Below are 14,342 nucleotides of genomic sequence, written 5' to 3'. Positions count from 1 at the left end.
ACCAGATTCTCCTGTCCACCCTCAGAAAGATGGGCATCTCTGGAACCGCACTCCTGTGGTTTAACTCCTACCTCTCTGATAGATCCTTCAGGGTGTCTTGGAGGTGTGATGTTTCTAAGTCACAACAACTTGTTACTGGGGTTCCTCAAGGCTCAGTGCTTGGACCACATAACCACACCATCTATAACACGTCAGTAGGATCTGTCATTCAGAAGCATAGCTTTTCTTACCACCTCTATGCTGATGACACTCAACTTTACTTCCCATTCCAACCAGATGACCCGACAGTAGCTGCTCGCATTTCAGCCTGTCCTGAGTGACATTTCTAGCTGGATGAATGACCATCACCTTCAGCTAAACCTTACTAAGACAGAACTCCTGGTGGTTCCAGCTAACCCATTGTTTCATCACTACTTCTCTATACAGCTGGGTTCGTCAACCATAACTCCTTCTTGGACAGCCAGAAAACCTAGGAGTTGTGATGGATCATCAGTTAACCTTCACAGACCATACTGCTCATATTGCTACAATGACCCGGTTCTGCAGACCTGGCCTTATACAACATTAGGAAGATTAGACCCTTCCTGTCAGAGCAAGCCACCCAACTTCTTGTCCAAGCTCTTTGTTCTCTCCAAACTGGACTATTGTAATGCTCTCCTGGCAGGCCTTCCTGCATGTACTATCAAGCCTTTGCTACTGATCCAGAATGCAGCATCGAGGGTTGTCTTCAATGAGCTAAAAACAGCTCACGTTACTCCTCTCTTCATCAGGTTACACTGGTTTACCAGTAGCCACTCGCATCAAATTCAAGGTACTGATGCTTGCCTACAAGACGACCACTGGCACGGCACCAACATACCTAAACTCACTAGTTCAATCTTATGCGCACTCCAGAAGTTTGCGCTCTGCAAGTGAATGACGCCTTGTGGCTCATTTTCAAGAAAAGTTCAAAATCACTCTCACGGACCTTTTCCTGGACTGTGCCCAGCTGGTGGAATGACCTCCCAATCTCAATTCGTACAGCTGAGTCTTTACTCATTTTCAAGAAACATCTAAAGACTCATCTTTTTCGCCTGCACTTAACCAACTAACACTAGCACTTTTTTTTTTTCCTTTTCTTGTCTTTTATATTTATAAAAAAATGGCTATGCATTCTATACTAGACTAACTGAGGCTTGTCATGGCACTTGTATACTGTTGTTGTTCTCTTGTTGATCTGATTGCTTCTATTGTTTCTCATTTGCAAGTCGCTTTGGATAAAAGTGTCTGGTAAAATGGTTAAATGTAAATAATGGTGCTTTGCGTGGGCGCAACAACAGTGGGCCCAGGTCGCAGAGCAGGCAGGCGAGAGAGTTTTTGGGGTGGTCCTGCCGTGGCGGGACTTTGCCCCTTCCTCTTTCTTCCCCAAGATTTTGAGGGCGTCGGGATCCAGCACAATCCTTGGCCGGGGGCCCTGATATCTCAGCGGTTTAACACGCTTAGCAGGGCGAGCTTGCTGATGCTGCTCCTTTTGGGGGTGCCTCCTGTGAGGTAGAAGGGGCAGGCTTGCTCTGATGCTGAGGTCGGCGCAGTCCTGGGGAGACTTGATGCAGAGGCAGAGCTGGAGCATTTGGGCAGGAAGTGTCGCATGTCCTGGGACGACTTCTGTGCTGCAGTGAAACGCTCTGTGAATCCCTCTACAGCTGGCCCGAAGAGACCTGATGGAGAGACTGGGGCATCTAGAAAGGCCACTTTGTCGCTCTCTTTGATCTCAATCAAGTTGAGCCAGAGGTGGCATGAGCAAGCACAATCAGGTTGGCAATGGATTGTCCGATGGCCTGGACCATGGCTTTCTTGGCATGCAGGGCCAAATCCGTGGCGGTGCGGAGGTAGCAAAAGGCGGGTGCGTCAGAGCTAGACTCATCCACTGGAACAGAGAAAGCTTTGCCTGGGAACACTTGAAGAATGGCCATGGTGTGCAGTGCTGAAGCAGCTTGGACCGCAGAAGTATAGGCCAGCCATGGCGGAGGTAGTCCTGCAGGGCTTAGAAGGAAGGGCTCTCTTGCTTTTCCACCCCACAGCCGTGCGGGGGCAGAGGTGAGCAGCCACGGCCTCGTCCAGGGGCGCCATTTGCTCATATTCCTTCTCCTGAGAGCCATCCACTAGCCTGGGTGCCAGCCCGAACCCCGCCCACAACATTTTTGGACGGGAAGTTCAGTCTGGACTCGATCCGTTGAGGAGTAATTATACTCGGCTCCCAGAAGGCCGAGCCAATCAAATTGCCAGGGCGGGCTTTAAACCGTCGATGATGGACAGGCTATCTGCGGTTACGTAAGATAGGGCGTCTTGGAAGGGGTAGGCTCACGATCTCTTTTCTCTGAAGCTTCAGATGAACACACTTCTTCAGCCTTGTCTCTTTCGTCGTCTTTCCATTTTTAAAGTTAGTCAAGTTGCGTTGCAACCGTGTAATAAAGTTGAGACAGGGCCGACAAATGCGATAAGATTTATTTTCATTATTGTCGAGATCTAATCCTAAACAGAGAACTTGTTCGTATATACATGCACCTTTTGTGTTTCTCTCAAAAAATGTTATTCGTGCTTGTAAGTATTCCGCAAATTCTTAAATTCTTTTTTTACAACAGGGGGCAAAGAGTTTTTTATACTCATTACTTTCCTACTTCTTCCAGGTCCAGCGTGCGTGCGTGCAGTTGAACTCTGTTGACAATTATGCGTCGCTCAACATACGTCACTTACTGCGTTGCTCTGATTTGTTGTAGGTCTATCCAATTGAGTGCAGAGGTTTTTTTTTACTGGTTCGGTTAAGACACGCCCCATAATTCCAGCGCAATGGAGCAGTATCAGACTCACATTCTGCCTAGAATATGAGTATTGCGAAGTCAGCTAGCCATCCACTGAAGTGAGAGCTGCAGAGGTGGTAGTGCGTAAGCAGGCATAGTAGGGGGCGTGCCACGACTTAGTAAGCTCATCGTGAAACTTCAGGGAAGAACGGGGGCAGGGAGCTGGCGGGGGGCCTGGCGGCGTCCTGGCAGGTACCACTCATCCAGTCTGCTGTGCGTTGGCTCTTCAGGGGGAGCTTACTCTAAATCGAGTTCCTCAACGGCTTTGGAGACGTTGCGGAAAAGCACGGCATCCATCCCAGCTCTGGCGTCGACGGGCTCAAGTGACGGCATGTGGGTGGGGTCAGAATCACCGGCCCAATCCTCCGAAGAGGACCAATCCTCCGTTATGGAAGCCGCGAGTGAAATTGAGTCATCAAGCGGCTCGTCCTCTGATCCGCCAAAAGAGATGAGGTCGCTCGCTTCAGCCGAGGGAAGTCGCTCTGGGCTTGAGAAGAGGACAGGGAGACGGCTCTTTCATAGGAGAGGTTGAGGCACACGGGTGCTAGGCCAGCGTGAGCTCACCCAAAATCCGGGAGCTGAGCCCCTCTACCCCGAACGCAAGCGCAGAGAGGCGAGACTCATGCTTTCACAAAAAGCAGCATGATGTCTCGGTGAGCACCGCCTCAGCATGGGGTCACCGTGGCCGTCATCTTCATTGCAGGGGGGCTCTGCAGGTGCCACAGCTGTGGCGTGGCATTTGCTCAGATGCCGCCGCAATGAAAATGGCGTTAGAAAAGCTCTTTAGAGTGATGAAAACCGCTGGCAATTGCTCTTTTAGAATCGCCGGATTCTCGGGAATGGCGTAAGAGAGCAGCTGTCCACAAGAGCAGCCTTTAATTATTGGATGTACATACACCATTTCATTTTTAAAGAAAGACACAGGAAAATGTCCCCGTTCAGTGTAAACTCTGCCAACCAAGGATTAATTTGATGTCCACGGAAATCTTAACCTAGCAGAGTTATTGCTGGGAATTTCATGTTCTTTAATATATTTTTTCGTAATGTTCATTTTTCTCTTCATTGTTACTACTTTATGGACTTCAAGTGTTTTTAAATGAAATATTTGAAGTAGAAATGGCCTTGTTGTGAGTGTCATGTTCTTAAATATTCATTCAAAATTAATGTTTGCAATGTAGCTATTATTTGATGTTTTTCACTGATACAGTCATATACATGTCTAGTGTTTTTTTTTAGATTAAATATTTGACCTAGCAGTGATATTGCTATGAATTTCATGTTTTTCAATATTGATTTTTGTAATGTAGCCATTTTCTTAATTTACTTAATTATAAGTAAATATGCTTTTAAAATCATAAGATGTGATTTTGTTTTATTCAGTGTGACTATTGAACTCAAAATACTAACACTTGCTGTTAGTAAGTATTAAACTGTCCATACACTGCACTTGAAAAAGAAGCTATTGTGGCTCTTTTTGGTGAATAAAATATATTTTTTGGAATATATTTTTTCTTTTGTATCTGTCAGAATTGTATAAGATTAGGCTAATTCAATATGTGATATCAAATAAGGGTTAGCACAAATGTAATCTAAATGTAATCCAAAAGTAATAGTATTACGTTACCAAAAATGTGTAATCTAAAAGATTATATTACTGACTACAAATTTTGTCATGTAATCTGTAATCAGTAACTGATTACAATTCATAAGTAGTCTACCCAGCTCTGTATATATATATATATATATATATATATATATATATATATATATAATATATATATATATATATATATATATATTTATATATATGAAGACTTCGAATGCAAAAGCTTCTAAAAGCCATCTTGGTCAAAAATGAGATAACAATACTGAGTGAATGCTCTCCACACATAGTATATGTTCATCAAGTACTTTCACTTAAAATGCACTAAACCCCAGCCTCTGTGTGTGTGTGTGTGTGTGTGTACGTCACAGCCATTGTTCTCATCATTAACACATTGTTAAATCAGTTCTAGGAAGATGTTAACCACTGGAGTGAAAACAAAAATGTGAGTGTGAAATGAGAAGCTAAGAAGAGAAACAGCTGACCACAGTCGCCCGGTTGTGAAAATAAATGTGTGACATTCGTCATTTCTTCAGTTTATATTCCACTCTGTTCTAGTTTGATCTTTATCTGTCATCTGATCTTTATCTGTCATTTGATCTTTATCTATCACAACGGTTTTTAACACATTTTTTTTACATTCATGTCTCTCACCCCCAATGATGTACAGATGTTTGGCTTGATCAAGAATCTCTCTCTCTCTCTCTCTCTCTCTCTATCTCTCTCTCTCTCTCTCTCTCTCTCTCTCTCTCTCTATATATATATATATATATATATCTCACTTAAGTTCAGTTTGGTCCAATGCTTTTCCACTCTCTACAAACCACAAAAAAACTCAACAGAGCAACTAAACCACAGACACCAGCTGCATCAGTCACTGAATCACCACAAGAGAAGATTTCAGCAAGAGATCTGAATCTGAATGCTTTACATGTCAAAACATACATTTTGTGAAAATACAGAAGCAAGTTACATTTAAATAAGTATGTAGGTATTTTATTCTTCGGCCTCATTATTGTGATCTGGGACAGATTTAGTTTTCAAACCCCAATCCAACAAAAACATGCTTTTGTTCTGCTGTCACTCAGCTCTGGCTTTCTGTTACTTGTTGATTTGGTTTTACTTTTACATTGATGCATTTAGCAACAGACATACTAGGCCTTTTATTTTTGCAAAAATGAAATAAAATGTAAATAAATAAATTAGAATGACATAAATATAACTACCATGTGAAAAGAATGATCAAAAGAGAGAGAAAGGAAACAGAAACTGGTCGTGAATAAACATTCAAACCCTTAAAAATGCTTTTTTAAATGTGACAAACTTTTAACCTTATCATGTCTGCATGTGCTTCTGCTGAAAACATACTGTTCATCGGTTCTAGAAAGATTTTGACCACTGGAGTGAAAGAAAAAAAAAAGTGTGAAATGAGAATCTGAGGGGGAAAAAACATCTGACCACAGCCACGGTCGCAAAAATAAATGTGTGAACATGAGTCATTTCTTCAGTTTATATTCCACTCTGCTCTTGTTTTATTCTTTATCTCTCATTACAACCTAATTTAACACATTTTTCATTCATGTCTGTTGAACCCCACAATCCACAGATGTTTTGGTCTGATGAAGTATCTCTATTGTGTTCAGATGTTAAAATCATTATTTGGTCCAGTGGTTTTCCTCCTACAAACCATCATCAAACTGCACAGAGCAAGAGTTCAGTACAACAAACTGAATGATTCACATCAACAAAACATGTAAAAGATTTCTGCAGGAGATGAGTTCAGTACAACAAACTGAATGATTCACATCAACAAAACAGGTATTTTGCTATAATTTGTTAGTGAATGATCAATGGAGAGCAGACGAGAGAGAAGAACTGTAAGTGTATAGAGACACTTTAACCTTTAAACAAAATGTGGTTTAATGCACTTCTGCTAAAACAAATGCTGACAAACAGTGCTTTCAGAAACTGAAGCTCTCAGGAGCCAAAATGATCCTGATACTTACACTTTTATGCATGAGAACGTGTGAGAGATAGATGGAGTGTGAAAACTGAATAGTGCATTGGAAATTTAGTGTTAAATATTAAACAATAGCATTCAGATCTGCTTTATATAAACATACTCAAACATGTTGATGTATCAAATTTGTTTAAAATGACAGAACAGTAATAAGTGCACATATAATGAGAGCTTGCACAGGATCAGGATCATTTGTGTTGACTGAAAGGATAAATGAGTTCTGATGACTCAGTGTGACTCACTTCTGCAGTATTACTCTTTTTGAATAATATTATATCAGTTTTAAAAAACCATTTACAATAGATTTTTGACACTTTATTGTGGTTCTGAATGTCACTATGTGGCTGATTTAGACTCAAGGTCAAAAGGTCACACATCACACATAACAAACAAAATACACGTCAGATTGTTTTTTAGTCTTTACATTCAGTCATTTTAACTCAGTCTAATGTGTACAGACAGTACATCTCTAGTAAAGACTTGCTCGAGTGCCAACCTAGTGACCGAACATGGAAAAACAAGATTATTTTACAATATCAAAGGCCTGGAAAACGTCTCAGGTTACGAATGTAACCATGGTTCCCTGAGTAGGGAACTAGACACTGCGTCCTCTAGGGGACGCTATGGGGAACACCTCATCGTGACCCGTGTCTGAAGCATACATTGATAAAACACCAACAAGTTGGCCGGCGACAGCCTCTGACGTCACTACCGGCGCGACTATAAACAGGCACCTGGAGGACACGTCATTCACTTCTTCATCTGAAGCTTGCGTCCAAAGCATGGCAGGGAGCTAGAGGACATTTCCTACTGTTCCCTACTCATGGAACCATGGTTAAATTCGTAACCTGAGACAGGTTACATGGCCATCATCACTAAGTACCAACTCTACCATTTCCATGGGAGTTGCCCCTGGGACGTTTAGACGGCTATCTGTGACAGTATCCCTTACGGCCAAAGGCCTAAGCTACATACCCAACTTAATTATCAGGGCCTCGGCCCGGGGCAGAGCTGAAGATCTTGGAATCAGGAAAGATTCCTTTAAAGGGATACAGCTAAGAACCTAGCATTTTTAAACTAAGTCTTGCCTGTCACACAGGGGCTACCGCTTGCTTTCGCATAAGCTTGCTGAAGGAGCTGTCTTAACAGATCCCTAGTAGCAACACCCTTTTTAGATAGGCATCTGAGGATACATAGGTGGAGTGGCGCCCAAGATGAACGGGGCTTTTACCAACTCAAGAAAGGGCACGAATCAACTGCGCGAAGGATTTTAGAAAGAGCGCAGATTACTATCGTGTGAACTTACCACATCGTGGATTTCTGAAAGTGTGCAAAGACTTCACGTGCACACTTACCATAGCATGGATTTTCAAATACTGTTCTAAGGAAGGGCTCTCGTGGTACTCTGATAGAGCAGCTCATAGATGGAATGGTGCATTTCAAAACAGTATGTCATCAACTCGATCTGTGGAAATAATTCTGGAGTGCTCTGGGGAAAAACAGAGAACTCAGCCCTCATATGAGAGGAGAACTCTGAATTCAGAGTAGCGCGCTCATAGGCGACCCTTCTTGGAAAAGGGAAGCGCTGCTAAACTACCATGAGAATCACCCAAATAGCCCCTCATGTTGAGGGAAGCGATGCTTTAAGTGTATAAACAAATAAACACTGGCTGAATGGAGCCCAAGGAAACAAGGTCTAATCATCTAAAGAAAGGGAACGAGGCAGAGCACATAACCCTTACCGTACAGGATTTCATAAAGTGCGCAGAGTCTTACGTGGATTTTAGAAAGTGTGCAAAGCGTTCACGTGCACACTAACCACCATGTGGTTTTCAGAAAGTAAACAGAGCTTAGCATGTGTACCGAAAGGTTCCTAAGCATCGCAGAGGCACTGAACCGCACGGGAGAGGCAAGCTCAAATTTTACAAACCTCTAGCGAGGGGAGCATCACCCGAGGCAGCATATACAAGAAGACAAGAAGACTTCTGTAACTGCCACCTCCACTTACCGCTGGATGCGACAGCACAACTAAGCAGCCAGGAGACCCCCTCAGGGTGACCTGGCCGGACATCCATGAAATTCCCTGCAGTGCTGTGCCAGGCCTGATGATCTAGGAGGCTCCCGCAGAAACCTGTGATCTCAGCCGCCAAATACCGTAACATGAAGCCGGATTGCTGGTGCTGACGAGTGTTTAGTAAACACTGTAACTGAGCACTGCAAAGGAAACTCACAGAGTTTATTAGTAGACACATAACCACCAGCAATTTAATACACATAAGTATATACAGAAAGGGTTACATACTAACCCATCCTCCTGCGCTGGAGCCCCGCTCAAGGGGCGCCTCCTTTTAGTCCGGACCATCAGTTTGGGTGGTTGCTATGAACATAGAACCATCCAAAAACATTATAGGTCCAGCATAGGAGACTGTTATGCAAGAGGTTTCGACCTAACCTTGATCAGATGAAGAGCTGGTGGTTACAGGGGAATTAGGAAGGGGAGGATAAAGGCAGAAGTTAAAAATCCCTTAAGGGAATGAGTAGATACCTCGGTATAGCTCTGATTCAGACGAGAACGCTGCCTCATCTGGATCACATCCCATAGGTTTCTGTTTACCTCCTTGTGACCCACGATTCCTCTTACCCCTGCTTGCAGGTGGGGGAGGAGCGCAAGTCGCGACACTAGTTCTCGGCTACCTGATCAGGAAAAAGGCCTCGCCTCTATCCAGGTCTCTTAGCAGATCAGTCTGATACGCTTGAAGCATCACCATCGTGTGTAATAAAGCCACAGCCTGACCTGCTGCTGCGTATGCCTTGCCATTTAAGCAAGATGTATTTCTTGAAGGGGCTTAGATGGCAAGGAGGGAGATTAAGAGAGGATGTCTCCCCCGCACAAAGAAAGTTCTTTCTACAGGGGGCATCCTCTCATAGCCGTTTTCGCACAACTCTTATGCCGAACCGATGGATGCGAGAAGAAAACGGCCTCTTTCATTTCTTTTCGATCTCTGTGTGGAGATCAAGGAGAAATGGAAGGCTCACCTGAGCTGGAGGGCTATGGTCAGAAAGATAACGCTCATCAAGGCGGCCTCACGGCGTCAACTTGTTAGCGCATTTTCATAACAAGTCCAACTTTGCTGTGGCACGATCCATAACCTCCAACAGCTCTACATACGCAGGGCAGGAGAATAGAGAAGGCTCAGCCTCAACTTCTTCACCATCCTCAAATTTAATCCAATTCAGACGGTCAAGGTGTAATAATATGTAAATTTATTAAAAAGAATATAGAGAACAGAAACCACAAATCATAACTTGGAAATAAAGTTCTGGATAATAATAACAACCTTCAAATATAGAAAATGTAAATCCAATGTTAGTACATTTTTAATAACAATCCATTTATGATGGATTGAACCAAACCAGTATTAATCAAAACATTAATAAAATTGTAAGTAAAACATAAACAATTATTCTGTTCAAATCAAAAGTACCAAAATATTAATTATTAAAATATTAAAATATCAAAGTATCAGAGTATCAAAGTATCTGAATTTCAAGGTATCTGAATTTGAATAAAAACCTGTAAGAGTTCTAAGTCTGAGTCTAAGAGCTGTCGAGTGAAGCCAAAGAAGAGGAAGTGAGCTGAAAAGATAGAGAGACCAGAGTCTCAGAAAGTCAAACCCATTCTATTTTTCAGAGTCTATCTTATATACTGTTGTTCCAGACATAAATCGTCATCTGGCTATCACTAATAACACCTGACCTTTAAAAATAGTCTAGTCAATGTCTCGATTTTGGACTTCTTCTTCTTTTAGATTCAAAGTATCATACTGATAATTCTAAGAAATATTGATACAAAAGAAACAATACATGCAGTTCAACTTCATATGCGAAACAGACTCAGCTGACTACGCAGTTATAAATACTTTGAAATTACATATGAAATATACCACAAAGTTTACCAAAAACATTTTTGAATATAAAAATTAAACCTGTTAATATATATATATATTATATATGGCACCCACAAAGTTTGTGCCATGACTCGCTGAAGGAGCATTGAAAATGAACTCACACTGTTTGTCTGCCAGAAAGGCTTCCAGTGCCTCTGTATCCCATTGCTTGAGAGCTTCTTTGAGCTCATTCTTGGCACCCACAAAGTTTGTGCCCTGATCGCAGCGGAGCTGACAAACAGCTCCTCTAAGGCTAATAAAACACCTTAAAGCGTTAATGAATGCATCCGTGGACATGTCTTCAAGCATTTCAAGATGGACTGCTCGAGATGAGTCCATATCTCTTGCACTCTTTGCGACCTCGCTTGGTGACAAATGGGCCAAAACAATCCATTCCAGAGAACATGAAAGGGGCTGAGACTTCACAGCATTCTCTGGGGAGTTCAGACATTCGTTGCTCCTCAACTGGTCGTCTGAACTTCAGGCATTTCACACATCTATGTATTAACTTGGCGACTGATTTACTCGCACCAATGGCCCAAAATCCATTGGCCCGGAGTTCCGTTAAGGTCTGGCTCCGACCCTGGTGACAGATCTGGGCATGATAGTGTGACATAATCAGCTTGGTGATGTGGCTGTCTTTTGGGAGAATGATGGGGTGCTTTAGTTCTTGACTGAGGGTTGATTCTTTAAGTCTTCCGCCAACACGAAGAAGTCCCCCATCCAGAATGGGGTTAAGGCAGAGAAGAGGACTTGAATTTGGAATAATGTCCCCATGAAGACTCCTTTGCAGTGCCTTTAGCTCTTGGGGGAAAGCTTGCTGCTGGACGAGCTGAATCACCACCTCAACAGCCCTCCTACGCTCCTCAGCAGTCACAATTTCACCATGATGTTTTAGCTTAGACCCTAGTCTTTTGATTCTGGCAACAACCTTAACAAGCATTCTCCAGTTGGAAAACCTACTCAGCCGGTTTAGAATGTCGTTCCTGTCACTGACCTGGGTTGCAAGCACTTGAATCGATTTAACTTTCGGATCACCTGTGAGCAGCTCGGTTGAAGGCTTAGGCGTAGGGAGCACTTCTTGTTCCCATAGAAACTTGGGCCCTGATAACCAGGTAGTTGAAGAGATGTCTGCTCCATGAAGACCTCTAGAGGCATGATCAGCTGGGTTTTGTGCTGTATCTACGTAGTTCCATTGATTTGGGTCTGCAATCTCTCTTATCAGTTGAACACGGCTCACCATGAACACATGGAACCTTCGTGCCTCATTGTTGATGTAAGCAAGTACTACTTGCGAATCTGTCCAGAAGAATTCTTGCTCAATTTTCATCTCGAGTTCTGCCTTCAGCATAACACTCATCCTGACTGCAGTGACTGCAGCAGAGAGTTCCAATCTTGGGATGCTAGTGATCTTCGTAGGTGCAACCCTCGCTTTGGCCATTACAAAACTGCAATGAATCTCGTCCTTGTCATTTTTGTATCGGAGGTAGGAACATGAACCAGATCCTTCATTATTGGCATCCTTTTTCAAAGTTCCTGTGCTTCGACAATTAGTTCCTTAGCTTCTCTAACTCAACTAACACCAACCACCCACCTGCACTTTTTCAAAGTTCCTGTGCTTCGACAATTAGTTCCTTAGCTTCTCTGACTGTTGGAACGCTGGTTAGCCCATCGTCCACATAGAAGTTCTTTTCCACAAATACCGAAGCTGTAGGATGATCAACCTTGTGTTGCTGTGCCAGGTACTTAAGACAAAAGTTGGCACATCCAGGGGAGGACGCAGCCCCAAAGAGGCTATACTCCCGTTTAAGAGGCAGTGTAGAGAAAAAAGATCTCTGATAGCCGAGGCACTCCGTAATTAAAATGTCTTTATTGCAAAAATGACATGTCCTAAATGGACAACTTTAAAATGCCCACGCGTAGGGGCATGGGGCCTTCATCAGGGCATAGTGAAGCAGATAAAAAACTGATCTTATAATGACAAAGACACACAGGTAGAAGCAAACACACAGGTGCTGACAATCAGTATTGAAGGTCTGCAGGTAATTACTAGGACACGCCTCTCACACCATTCTCAGCACTAAAGCTATTAGTCACAATAATCAACAGAAACACAGGAAACAGATAACATGCATATATATTCATGCATACATTGCTAGGGCACGCCTCTCACATGGTTCTCAACACTGAAGCTGCTGGTCACAACAATAAATAAAGAAGCAACAAATAGCATGCACATACATTCATGCATATATTACTAGGGCACACCTCTGACATGAATATCAGCAATAAAGCTGTTGGTAACAATGCAAGCAAAAAAACAAGCAACAGGTAGCATGCATATATTCATGCTTACACCTTCATGTATGCATATGCATACACATATACATATACAATATATGAAAAGAGTAGTTACAGGAAAGAACAATATTACAAAATCACAGAAAAGGTCTATAATCTATCTTCTCATTTAATCCTGGATAGTCCATTGCTTTGAAACTCCATATCCAAAAGGTTTCACGTTGCAATAACTGTTTTAAAATGTCACCTCCACGTATTGATTTTTTAATAATTTCAATGCCCTGAATTCTCAAAGATGAAGGGTCACTATGGTGTATTTCTTTATAGTGTTTGGCCATGGGGTAATCTTCGTTATTGACTCTAATTGCGTATTTGTGTTCATAAAACCACTCTTTTAGTTTTTCTTTTAGTTCTTCCCACATAGAAACACCCACATGGGCATTGTAGGCGGTAGACCACATATTCAGAGTTACAGTTAATAAAGCCATTGGTCTTAAATTCTCTCTGCGTTCTCAGATCACAAAAAAGTCTTTGAATGACACCCTCACAATGACTGCAAGATCCACACCTATAGGTTCCCCACAACCCTTTTTCTAGCCATGTTTTTTTGTCTAGGACCTGGAAGGTAACTTCTTACAAGTTTGTCCCTTATGGATGGTGCCTTCTTGAACACAATCATAGGCGGCTCTGGAAAAACGTCTTTCAGAATAGAATCACTTTGAATTAACCCCCAATTGGACTTAATTATTTGTTTCATTTCAGAGGCACTACTACTATATTGGGTAACAAAGACAGGTCTAGAGTTGTTTCTAGCCATATCTTTCCTCCGCTTTTTTTTCTTTAGTAGATCAGAGCGTGTTGTGGAGCGTGCTTTTATTATTGCTTTTTCTATTATCATTGGTGAGTAGCCCCTAGCCCTGAACCTTAATGTCATATCTTGAGCCTGCATTTCGAAATCAGAGTCATTATTGCAGATGCGTCCAGGTGGACTGTCATTCTATACTCCCGTGGTTCTGTTTCTAACAGTCCACCCTCCCACCAGAGGAACCTTAGGTAGTTGCGAAATTCGGGTGAGACACTGAACTGGTGGAACATCCTTTTGATGTCACAGATCACAGCAACTGCTTCCCTTCTTAAGCGACAAAGAACCCCTACCAAAGAATTAATTAGGTCAGGGCCTGTCAGTAGTGTGTCCTTTAGAGAGATCCCACGAAACTTTGCTGAGCAATCGAACACGACTCTTAATTTGCCTGGCTTCTTGGGATTGTACACCCCATGATGTGGGATGTACCACGTCTCTCCCTCAGAAAGTAAAGGGGCTGGCTCGGCATCACCTTTCCTGATAATTTCTTCCATGAAGGCTGTGTAATGGTCGAAATACTGTTTGTTGGTGTTTAACTTCTTCTTTAGGTGTTGCAGCCGAACAGTAGCCAGCTTTTTTTGTTTGGTAGAACCGGTAGACCACTGCCCTTGAAAGGGAAGGGAATCTCAAAATGTCCATCCCTTTTCTGCTTAATATTATCATTAAGGAGCTGTATGAAGGGAACGTCATCCTGCAACACGTACCTGTCCTCATAACTCCTCTCGTTGAAGTCTGATTCCAGCACTTTAAACACATCAGTGGTCACTGGCAT

The sequence above is a fragment of the Cyprinus carpio genome, unplaced genomic scaffold, assembly GCF_018340385.1.
Source record: "Cyprinus carpio isolate SPL01 unplaced genomic scaffold, ASM1834038v1 S000006776, whole genome shotgun sequence".
In the NCBI taxonomy this organism is placed as follows: Eukaryota; Metazoa; Chordata; class Actinopteri; order Cypriniformes; family Cyprinidae; genus Cyprinus; species Cyprinus carpio.
Note: the sequence above shows the minus strand (reverse complement) of the source record.